This window comes from Ptychodera flava, chromosome 1 (assembly GCF_041260155.1).
Source record: "Ptychodera flava strain L36383 chromosome 1, AS_Pfla_20210202, whole genome shotgun sequence".
Classification (NCBI taxonomy): Eukaryota; Metazoa; Hemichordata; class Enteropneusta; family Ptychoderidae; genus Ptychodera; species Ptychodera flava.
Window position 1 is genome coordinate 2,789,178 of NC_091928.1, and position 12,965 is coordinate 2,802,142.

The following is a 12,965-nucleotide window of genomic DNA, read 5'->3' on the forward strand; positions in this document are numbered from 1 at the left end:
TTTGTGTTAAAAGTTTATTTCAAGTATATAACATGTACCTGTATCAAATAAAACAATGTGATACACAGCATTGCCTTTTGTATAATGTAAAGGTAAATAATTGGTAGAATTTAAGATTAGTTTTGACAGTAATTTACGACATAAAACTTTGGGGTATGGGGTAAGGTTTGGTCCTATTTCATGAAAACTATAGAAGATATTGTATGTTACAATATGTCATTTTAAAGCCAAATAAATTGTCTTTCTAATGGCAGCCCATAAACTACGTTATGGTAAAATGTAAGCTCAGCAGATGACTTAAAAGACGACACATTTAACAAAAACATATGCGAGTCGGTAATACTCTGACTTCACGGTACCCTTCAAATCATGCAAGTAAGAGTCATTCAATACCAATATTTTGTCTGTCAAAAGTCTAACTCATATTTTTGACATGTCCCTGTACCAAATAAAATATATTTTATACAAAGCATTGCCTTTTGTAAAGTGTCTAGGAAAATAATTGGTAGAATTTGACATAAGTTTTGACTGTAACTTGCGACATAAAACTTTGGGGTATGGGGTAAGTTTTGGTCTCATTTCATGAAAACTATAGAAGATATTGCATATTGCAATATATCATTTTAAAGAAAAGTAAATTAACTTTGAAATGATACCGCATATGCCTCTTTATGTTCAAAATAAGCTCAGCAGAAGACTTACAAGAAGACAGGTTTAACAAAAACGAATGTGATTCAGTAATACTGTGATTTTGTGGAACCCTTCAAAATATGACTGTTACAGCTACAGGATCCCGATATTTTTTCTGTCAAAAGTTTATTTCAGGTTTCTTACATGTACCTGTAGCAAATAACACAAAGTTAATACACAGCATTACCCTTTGTTTTATGTCTAGGTAAATAATTGGTAGAATTTAGATTAGTTTTGACAGTAATTTGCGACATAAACTTTGGGGTATGGGGTAAATTATGGCCCTATTTCATGAAAACTATAGAAGATATTGCATATTGCTATATACCATTTTCAAGAAGAATAAATCACCTTTCTAATGATACCCCATAAGCCAGGTCATGTTAAACAGTAAGCTCAGCAGATGACGTACATGAAGACAGCTTTGACAAAAATCCATGTGGGTCACAAAATCGTGATTTTGCGGTACCCTTCAAAACATGACCGCAACAGCTATTGAGTCCCTATATTTTGTCTGTTAAAATCCTATTTCTTATTCTAGGGATCCCAAGGCTTCTGAAAAATACAGGTTTGTTATCCTGTGCGGTGGGGGGGGGGGGAGGTGCACGTAGACGCCCCCTCTAGCCCACGGCCTAATAGATTGTTAGTAATGCTTGCTGTATAAGTAAGACAAGGAGGCATAGACAATTTTCCAAATACGTCTTATCAAAATTATTTTATAAAAAAATATTTAAAAAGTAAATTATAAAAATAGACAGTCATCATTAATCTATTGACTTTAAGGAGAAAATGGCAATATGACTATGTGTGTGCGTTTTAAAGTCTTCTTTTTAAGGCTTTGCATTATTTCATTGCATAACAATAAAATGCCCATTCACGATATACCAATGTAGCAAAACTTGCAATTTTAGTGAGTAGAGACAATAATGCATTGTAAATACCCAATTTTGACATTTATTTTCTTCTTCAGCACATTGCAATTAGTAAATAACATCCATCAATCTGTTTGATTTGCTTCATTGGGAGGAAACAATAGTTTTCGTATTTCCTTCCTGTTAAAATTGCTGAATTACCAGAAAAAATCGATTTAAAGTTATCCAATTCTATGACGTCATATTTTTTTTATTAAAACCTTATGCATTTTAGAAAGACCAGTATCTAAGCTTTCTAAAACTATAAGGTATATGGCATTTCAAGCCAGTTTACTTCATCAAGGAAAGAATGTTGTACCCCTACCCCTAGCTTTTGCACACCCCATACAGATACACGCAATTCAAAATTGACGCCAGAGAAGTAGTGTATAGTTAAATATCTGATGTTAACACTTTTTTTCTTGTTTAATATGTCGGAATGAATAATTTAAACACAAAAAGTTGTGAAAATTTTGCTTAATAAAAAGTAAATCACAATTGTTACATGGTTTTGGGTAAAAAATTTCAAAATTGTCAAAAAAATTCACTTTAAAGTCGTCCTATTCTATGTACACAAATTAATTTTGCTAAAGTTGGTATCCCTCAGAAAGAGCAGTATCTGAGCTTTCCAAAAATGTAAGGTTTGTGCTATTTCATGCTAGTTTACTCGATTTAGGGGAGGATATAGTACCCCCTACCCCTACCCATTTTTCGCCATTTTTTGCGGTACATACAAATCAAAAACCAGTGCAGACAGGTAGTGCATCCCAAAATATCCAATGTTAACATCTTTTTTCTTGTTCAGCAGATCCCAAAGAACAAAAAAATACCCATGTAGTAGGTTTATGGGGGGGGTGCACGGTGGGCCCCTCCAGCCCACGGACTATATCACTTGTGAAGGTGGATTGGTAGTTGGTGCGTGTCCACATGGGATAGTGTATGCAATGAAGAATCTCATACGCTCTGAAAGTCCAAGGGATTATACAGACCAGTTGCAGTCCATGAAACACCACCCTAATATCTGCATTCTTGATATTGCACATTTGCTTGCATCCCATGGTTATGCCACAGTACCAGGTTTATTTAGCCCACATGGTGGAAGAGTGGCCGAGCCAACTGATTAAAAACATAGAGGCAGCCAAGAATGGAGCCATGTTTTGTATATCTAAAGTAACAGAGCACAGAGAATCCAATGGTGAACTCACTGATCCATCCTGTCATCCCCCTTACCGAAATTTTAGGCCTCCCGCAAACTGTTACTGCAAATTTGCCGCAAGCTTTGCAGTAAATTTGCAGCAAACTATTTGCCGCAAATATGCGGGTGGTTCATTTTTCAGATGCAAATTAGGTTTCTTTTGAACTTGCTGCAAATATGCGGCAAACTCCCTGCCGCAACGTTGCTGCAAACTCTTTTCAGCAAATTTGCGGCACAATCCTTGCAGCAAACTTGCGGCAAATTAATTTGAATGTTACTGAAAATTTGCCGCAAACTCCATACAGCAAATTATTTTATTTGCGCTGACCAGTGTTTCTCGTGAAACTGGTATTTCAGAGTTTAGTTGGATAAAACACATCTTGTGCTGTCCACAGTCGGCCAATATATAAATATTATTTATCCAACTTAACTCTGAAATACCAGTTTCACGAGAAACAATGGTCAGCGCAAATAAAGTTATTATAAACAAAAAGATGACAGAGAAAAAAGGTTAAATTCAATTGTGGTACAATTTATTTTATATGCCATGTTCATTTCATGCCACATAAGTGTCATGATCATGTCAAGATTTTCTTTTGACTTGAGAAGTTTCATGTAACATTTACATTACTGTCAAAGGCTGCGATTTGGCTTTCTGTTCTCTGAATTTCTTGTCCCTTTAGTGTACCAGCAATGGATTCTGAAAAATATAAATCGTTCAGGGAAGAGTGTAAGTCTTTACCGTTTGACCAACATTGTAAATTTCATGAAAGAAATCGATAATTATTTGAAAATGAGACAAAATCAAGTTGAAAAATTGAAGCAGAAAATGCATAAATATTCATGATCGAAATTAAATTAATAATGATTAAAATGTTCGACAGCGGACAACTCGCCGTATGTTGTTTACATACACGACGGCGACAATCTGCAAAAATCTCAGCACTTACTGTAAGTAACTATTGTGAAACGAAAGTGAATTCAGTATGAATCAGTACTCAACGAAAATTTATCTTTAGGTAAAGATTGCAATACAACGATTACAGAACATAATTATAGCGATCGATGTACAGACGAACGGTACATTGACTTACATTTCTGAACGGCTCGCAGACGCTGGACGATTCCCGGTCCGGTTGCAGGTCTCACCGTGCTGTGTGTAAATACCGTACTCAGAAAATATAGTCGGCATCTTTACTGCCGCTCGCGTTCACAAATTTAGAACTCCGCCTGTCCCTTGTACTGTATACACGTTTTTGCAACTATGTGATATCATTTGGCTGGCGATTCCATAGAAAGATCACGAAATTGTCCACTAGAAAACTCCCTGCTCACAAGTACGGAGCCGACACTGGCCGATGGTACTAAAATCTAACTTCGCGCCGATCAAGCCTCATGACGATAACGGAAGTGCGATCTATAAATCATTACACGATTGATAATGTAGTCCCATTTTTAAATGCTGGAATTGACTCTACATCTGCATCAATCCGTTATATTTCATACTTAATATAGCATTTAATTTATTAGTTTAATGAAAATGGTTATTTTTATCATAGAAAGACTAAAAAGAGAGTAAAAATTCTTTCAGCACGAAGAATCAATATCAATGCGCGAATTGACCTTGATGAACCGTGACCGGAGAGTGTAAACATGTCGGCTGCTCGCAGCTGATACACGGGACGTGTTGGAAGTTGGTGAAGCGGCGCTTTGAATTTTCGTACAGCGACTCGGGATGGAGTGTAATCCTAAATCTCAAATTTATGCTCGGCAATACAACTCTAACGCTGAAAACATGGACAAAAAAGCCTTTTACCTCGACCCATGTTATCAGAAGGCGAGATTTTGTCAGCGGCATCGATGGGACAGACTGTAAGCTGCAGTGCATTGTACGTACCGTATACATGCGGTCCTACTAATTACTGCCCGTCACTGCCCGTCAGGAAATTAGCCTTCCAATTAGTGTAATCTGTCGATATATCAATACCAAAGACCACTTAAATAATAGAAAGCTACAAAATAAGAGTCTGTTTTACTCCAAATGCCCGAGTCCTGTCTCAGAACTAACGTGAATATTGGAGCGCTAAAGTTCTCTACTCGACGGGCAGTGATGATAGGCAGTGTTCGGACATCGATTACGATCAGCGTTGCCACTCGTTCGCAAATCAACGTTGTTGGAGTCTGGGACGACAATTTTGTTTGGTTGTATAGTAAGTAATGTTTTTGATATGAGATATCAACTGATTACAGTCGTTGAAAGGTAAATTTCCCGACGGCAGTGACGGGCAGTGGTCGGACGTCGACGGGCAGTATGTATGGCCAATGGTGATTCATGTACGATCACACGATTAGCGTTGCTACTCGTTCAAAATCAACATTTTTCGGATCTTGGAATATTATTTCGTTCCTTTTTTACAAAGAGTAGTGGTCTTTGGTATTGAAATATCGACAGATTACAGTAATTGGAAGGCTAATTTCCTGACGGGCAGTGACGGGCAGTAATTAGTAGGACCCGTATACATGTACTATATTGATGGGATGAATAGCTTGGAGCACAGCCACTACTCTGCTTGGAGGTAGTAGCGGAAACATTACTGTACAGATTTGCAGTAACAAAAGTCTACAACATGTCCTTACAGACCATCATCAAACGCACATTTCGTTCGAAACTGTTTGCATTATGGTATCATTCGCAGAAAATACAGGGTGTAACTTGCAAGACAGACAAGTCCCTGTTTCAAAAATTTGTTTCCCTAAAAATTCAGTTTTCAATCTCACCATAATTTACCCAACCAGATTGTCAAAGGGTACTTTTATTACATCATGTCACTACAGTATATACTATAGATGCACTCTATATCCATGCAATGCTTTCACCAGCATAACTGAAGCTGTTCATTATCTAGCATTACCAGTTATTATAATTTAAAAAGTGGATTGTCTGTTATGAAATAAAGGAACATAAAATATAAATGAAAGATCAATTTTATGTTGCTACACATGACTGGTCACAAAGTGCAACAGTACTCAGTGTGTAGTGTGTACTCCCTGGTAATGAAATAGTGGGAAATATGTCAATCATGTGTTGCTGCATATTTGCAGCAATAATCTGGTTTGCCGCAAATTTGCAGCAACTTAGTCGTTTACCGCAAATTTGCTGCAAACTGACTTAAGGGTTTGCAGGAGGGTCACATCTACCTGCAAACTTCTGCAACTCCTTCCTGCAAGCTATATGCTTGCTGCATATTTGCAGCAAACTTACGGCAAATTTGCAGTGGAAATAATTTTCGGTAAGGGAGGCCTGTTTCAGGGTCAGCCAACCACTATGCTCTCTTCGATTGGTTTCATCAAGGCAATATACAGAAATACTAAGGAATGCAACGGCTATTGTGAACTTTGCAGGCAAAATAGACATTCAGACTGTAGAACAGTTATTTAGTTCACTGCGGCAAGATATCTATTTTCTGAATAAGCCCAGTACGCATGTAAGTAGTACACATGTTCATGTGTAGACTTCTTGTAAACTTGCATAATGAAGGTGTTAATAAGAAAACTCCTTGGATACCAATTTCAGTGATGCAAAGGGCAGTACTCTTTCAACCATCTTGGCCAAATTATGCTTAAATTTGGTAACTTGGAAGATATGACAGAGATTGAAGATCCTTCAAGCGACACAAGTGCTGTACAGGTTACAGCTGACCCTGTTTCTAGATCTGATCCTCCCTGCCATATAGATGAGTCCTATGAAGATACCTCAATCCATACAAATATTGTACAGGTTACAGCCGATCCTGTTTCTGATCCTCCCTGTCACATAGAATGACAGTCTTATGGGAACTGAAGATACCTCAAGCCATACAGCAGATAGACTGAGTATCCCTTTCTATAATTCTAATTTGCCAATGTCAGCAGATCCTGCATGCGATCCTTCTCATCGTGCAACAACTGCTTTAGTTTGTTCATCACAATCTTCTTTGCTTGAAGCTATCAATTTTATTATGATGAATCAAAGATTACAATCTCAAGAACAGTTGAATCTTCTGTACAAGTGTGAGGAATATACAAGGGCAAACAAGAATATTTCTCCCCAAGCAGTTGCTGTAATTAAACAAAAGATCAAGTACGCAACAAATACTCTTTACAGAACAGATCGACAATGAAGTCAGTGAATTTGTCTGGAGTAGTCATACAGATGCAAGGTTTTTCAAACTACTGTGGGACACGCTGTATTAACAATGCCATATCATTGAAGTTAAGCTGTCCTACAGGCACAGAAACCTTGAGTGCGTTCAACTTCATGCAGAAATTGTACAACATACCAGTGATGAGAATGTAGTTCATCATTGCAAGATGCTGACCAATTCAGCTGTTCCATGTTTCATCATTAGGCTTTGCTACAAAGAACACTGGGTCACTTTAAAAACAGATGAGAATGGTAGTTTTTACCTCATGGACAGCCACCATTAGTGAAACTCATGAGTGCATGCAGATGAAGATAGTTCTTACATCAAGGAAGTGTAAATAGCCCAGGAGCTGTTTTTCAGGTGCTGGGTCTTTCAAGAGCAAGTGTTGTGGTAGGTTGGACAATACAATACCATATACATCATAGCATAAACCCCTGGTTTGGCAATGCAAATCTTTAATTATATTGAAAAAACAGTTTAAAGGCCTGTGTTGGCACCAGATTGTCTCGTCAGAAAATTTACCCACAAGATTACAATTTTAATAGAAAACAAAAGGCTATCCACCTCCATAATCCTCTTACAGACTTGAACAAAGGCGATCCCAGTGCCTTTAAGATAAACACCTGGCCAGTACAATGTTTGATTTCTATAAACATTAATTACACAAACTGATCTCAACCTTTTGCTAATCCTGCAAACGAAGGTTATACAAGTGTTTGATTGACAGTCGGTTCATATAGCCAACAGTCATTTATTCCCAACCATCAATACTCGAATTTCCTAAAAAATACCGTCAAGGACAGTGTGCTAACATTTGGTTTGAATTGGTAAATTCAAGAAATATTTAAATCAGAAAAACAAGAATGACAAAAGCAAATATGGTCTGCAACTTAGGCACTGGGGGTCATCTTTAGAAACATGCATATCAACTTCTATAGCAATGGGACAAGCAGATCCTGCATGCATAAGCAAATGTCAACAAAAAAAATTAGCAAGAGAAGCTTAACAATAAGAAAAGGAGGGGGGGGGGAAGTGGGGGAAAAATAAAGAGTGGGAAAAAATTTTCAAGGGATGTGGTAAAAAGTAATGCTACCTCATCAATCTTCTAGCCCCTACCCCCTCCTGAATATCAAATGTTCCACCCCTTACATAAGACCAGCTGGCAGGAAATGTATTTACAACCTTGGGGATGTTTTAATTAATGCTATGAGTGCTATCATTTGAATGTAAACAACACTTAAATTAGTTACAGATAGTGAAATGCCTTCCACTGTGGGGGGATTACGACATCTGGAATTATTCTGGATCCAAATTTCTCAGTTAATTCTTGTGTGTCTTACATGCAAAAGTTGCAAAAGTTGGTTCGCAATGAAAAAATTTACCTCAACTTTGTTCTCTGGATCAAATTTTACTACAAATTGATACATTAAATATGACAAAATTATGTTCACAGCCTTCGAAACTCTCACAACATATCCTGGGTTGGTGTAGGTCATTTAAGGTCACAAACTGAGAAAATTACCTAAATTATACAAATTTGGGGGGTTTCCCAACACTTTGAGCAGAAAATTTATCTAATAACATCCCTCAGGACTTTTGTACCAAATTACAAAGCTATCAGACAAGTAATTTTGAGAACAAGTTTTCTTGACCAAAAATGACAAAATTGTCTTAAAAATACAAATTTGTATATTTCAGGACAATTTTCACATATCTAACCATTGTCATCCCTGGACATCTGTACACCAAACATAAAAGCTGTCTGTCCAGGGGCTTTAAAAAGAAAATATTTTTTACGACTTTTTTACCCATAATGACAAAAATTGCCCCAAAACAGTAATATTTCAAATTTATCGTAATTTCAACAGTTAGAAGGGTAACACCCTTGCAAACATCCAATCCAAATTTGAGAGCAATTGGGTCAACGGTTTCAGAAAAGAAAAAAAATTACTTAAAAATGAAAAAAATAACCAAAAATTTCAGCAAAAATACAAAATTCAAGATATCTTCACAATATTCATAAAACTGATTTTGATCAACCTGAGGAACCTGTATACCAAATATCAAAGCTATCAGATTAGTAGTTTTTGAATAAAAAAATTTTTGACCAAAAAAATCGGAAAATTGCCCCAAACTTACAAATAAGAAAATTTCAATTCAATTTGTGTAAACTTGACTGAGGTCATCCTGAGGAACATGTATACTAACTTTCAAAGCAATCAGATGAGTGGTTTCAGCGAAAAACATTTTTTGACTAAAAACTGAAAAAATTACCTGAAAAATAGAAACATGCAAATTTCATCCAAAATTTTAAAGAACTAATTTAGAATACCTAAAGGAACCTGCACACCAAGTTTCAACCCAACCTAACCAACGGTTACAGAGTTTTAGCAATTTGCAGTGTTTTTTCTTTTTTCCCCTCATTTGTATATTTTTTACACTGACAAGTTCATTTGAACAAATTCACATCTCCATCCCTAGGTGCAACTGTACACCAAATACTAAGACAGTAGGTGCTACAGTTTAGGTGTTTTTGATGTGGACGGACGGACATACATATACATACACAGAGTTCGCGTTTACGCAAAAATCGTGCGTATTTATGCACTGAAATTGACTCTCTACGCATTTTTTTCATCGTTATGCGTTTTCTATACGCAAAGGATAACACCGAAAGCACTCCCCACGACTGAGCTTAGGCGACAACCAGACGAAATTTGTTGCAACACATTTCTGTCAATCACTCATTTTGTGTGGAAGGTTTTGGATTCTCTGGGCGTTGTCTGAAAAATCGGAATCGTAGTCCACACGTTATCACGTTAGGCACGTTATCATGTCAGCTGTGCCTATGAATTACGTTGCTAATTTTCAGGCGAGCGATAGTTTCTGAAAGTGAGTGACTGACGGAAATGTTGCGACAAATTATATAAATGCCAACCGTGCACGATTATCGCGTCTCGCTGTTCCCAAATTTTGATCAAGAACACATGCAGCATGGCGTCGAAGCAGACAAATCTGTTTTCTTTCAACTTTGCTCTACGAGTCCCTGAAAAAAATGATTCATTGGTAGAGCTCGTCGGAATCCCGATAAATTTTGAACACTGCAGAAGTGTCTGGATGGTAACCGGTCATTCAGGCACCAAGTTGTTTCGGCCCAAGTCATTTCAGCCTCTCAATTTCCGGCCCCAAGTCACTTCGGCACCGCAACCCAAGACGTTTCGGCATCTGTGTTTCGATTTTTTTGCAAACTATTTAGTAATTGACTGATCCGTCATATTTGTAAGCGTGACCTTTGCGTTCTGAGCAGTACTTTATGTGCATTTTGTGTGAATTTTGCCGTGCTGTTTCGTCACCACTTTCAAACTTTAATTTTGCCGTGTCGGCGGCTTTTGATATCGATAAACTTGTGTCACAGATTTGAAAATGATATGAAGTTTTTTCTTACGGTCTCTTCCCATGTTCTCACTAAGATTAAAGCATGTACGTGAATGTTAGTTGACACTATACTTTTTAGTACTTTACTTTGATTTGTAACATTACGTTCCAGCACTACCGTACTCGTCCGAGTATAAGCCCCTGCTCGTGTATAAGCCCCCTACTGATTTCAGAGCATTTTGGAAAATGTATTGCATCCGTGTATAAGCCCCTACCCTAGTGTAACTCAAATACAGAAAGGGTAGGAGAGTATATTTGGTCATTTAACTTGGTAAAATTACTTTAAGATAATAAAGAAACTATTAAAAGATGTTAAAACAATGGGAAACTGGAGTTCCCTTGACAGCATCGTAAGGAAAATGACACGTTTTCCCAGTACTAGCTTGATTCTTTGACCCTGCTCACCCCCATAGCCTAAATACAATAGTCTCGCTCACGTCCGCCATTGTTTATTTTCATTCACGGCCACGATGTTTTCATGCTCGAAACATGTAGTTTCTTTTGTTTGAAGCAATTATCCTTTCATTTGTGAAGACTTTTCCTGGTGACTATTACAATTTTCACTGCTATGTTGTTGTTTTCACAAGATTTAGACAGTTTGATACTGGAATATTGAGTTGCCTTTCCCATGGATGTAAAAAATAGATGCCTTTCCGTAGGCAATGCATGCCTGTTCACATTACTGTTGATCAGCAGCATAAGTGAAGTCTTTGTTTCAAGTTTGGGGTTTTTTTTCGACGCTGAAATTTCACCAAAATGTCACTTCTGTATTCAGAGATTGTACAATCAATTTCTTTGGATGTGTAAGTCGATTTTGAAAGCGATAGAAAGATCGAGTGGTGTTGAAAAAAATCGTGCATAAAATTAGCATAAATTAGGCGTCCATGGCAGATAACATGGGGTTGCTCTAGTATAAGCCCCTCCCCTAGTTTTACCGCTGTTTAGTGTTGCCGAACCGGGGGCTTATACTCGGACGAGTATGGTAGTTCCCACAGATAGCCTTCAGCGGTGCCGAAACGTCTTGGGTTGCGGTGCGGTGCGCATGTATACCCTTCACTGTTACGTTTCAACATTGTTCAAGTTGTTCGTTAAACTGTTTTCATTAAAATAATGTTACATCGTACAATCCAAATATGTAGTGTAGGTTTATTCAACGGCACATTGTATTTTGCAGTCAGTTTTTTCATCAATCGAGTGCGGAAGTGAAATTACGCACTCAAATCCAGCCATTACGCAATTTTAGCAGACTAATGCGTATGCCGTACGCGAGGATAAAAAAGTCACTGCGAACACTGCATACATACATGCACACATACATACGTACGTACATACATGTAAATCGGATGCAAATGAACTGATTCAGCTTATACGATAACCTCACATTGGTATACCAAATGTGAGCTAAAAATTGTATACTAAAAATACTTTGATACAGATGGTGCTCAATAGCCAAGAATGAGTTCCGTGATGAAAACGTAAAACCAATGTAGGCCACCATCCTTAAGTTCATTAAATGAGTCAACTAGGAAATAATCAACAGGATGTTGCAAAACATTTTTGCATACTATCCTACATGCAACCAGTTTTCAACGATTTTTTCATGTGCAGAGTCATAACTCAGACATGTTTCAACCGATTTTATTCAAAGTTGACACAAGGACATTGACCAATGTCATAGATATGCACATTGATTTGTTTTGCCATACAATCTAATATGGCCGCTCAGTGGCCATTTTTTTACAATTTTTTCATGTACAGAGCCATAACTCAGACATGTATTAGGCAAATTTATTCAAAGTTTATGCAAGGTGATTGACTAATGTAATATATATGCACATTAATTTGTTTTGTGATACGATCCAATATGGCCGCCAGGCAGCCATTTTATTACGATTTTTTCATGTACAGAGAGAGCCATAACTCAGACATATCTCAACCGATTTCATTCAAAGTTGGTAAATGGACATTGACTTATGTCATACATATACCTGTTGATTTTTTAAAAAGTAAGATCAAATATTGCTGCATGGCGGTGATTTTGTTACAATTTTCTTATGTACAGAGCCTTAACTCAGACATTTCCACCAGAATCATTCAAAGTTGGTACAAGGACATTGATCTATTTCAGATGTATGTTCTTCAATTTGTTTCACGTTATGTAGCAGTATCATGTCAATTATTGTATTGTTATTATATTGTTTGTAATTAGGCTGATATGTCAAGGAATACTGTATCAAATTTCATGAAACTTGGTACAGATGTCAGGCTCAACTTTCCCAATTAGAGTGATATATCCACAAATACAACGTCCAAATTGATGAAACTTGATACAGATGTTGATCTTATAGTGTTGTAAATAGTGCATAAAACTTTATGAAATATGGTACCGGTGATTATCTGTTAGCGTTAGCAGCCATATTTGATTGTATCACAAAACAAATAAGCATATCTATGACATTGGTCAATGTCGTTTTACTAACTTTGAATAAAATCGGTTGAAACATGTCTGAGTTATGGCTCTGTACATGAAAAAATCGTAATAAAATGGCC

General features: G+C 37.0%; 1 long non-coding RNA gene across 1 annotated transcript; it reads right to left on the reverse strand.

Moving 5' to 3' along the window:
* Positions 1-3,307: 3,307 nt before the first annotated feature.
* LOC139118611 (uncharacterized) lies at positions 3,308-4,182 on the reverse strand. The gene is made up of 2 exons (XR_011548768.1): positions 3,891-4,182; positions 3,308-3,496 (listed from the first exon to the last, which is right to left on the reverse strand). It is a non-coding gene; the product is annotated as an uncharacterized lncRNA (long non-coding RNA).
* Between the last annotated feature and the right edge of the window lie 8,783 nt (positions 4,183-12,965).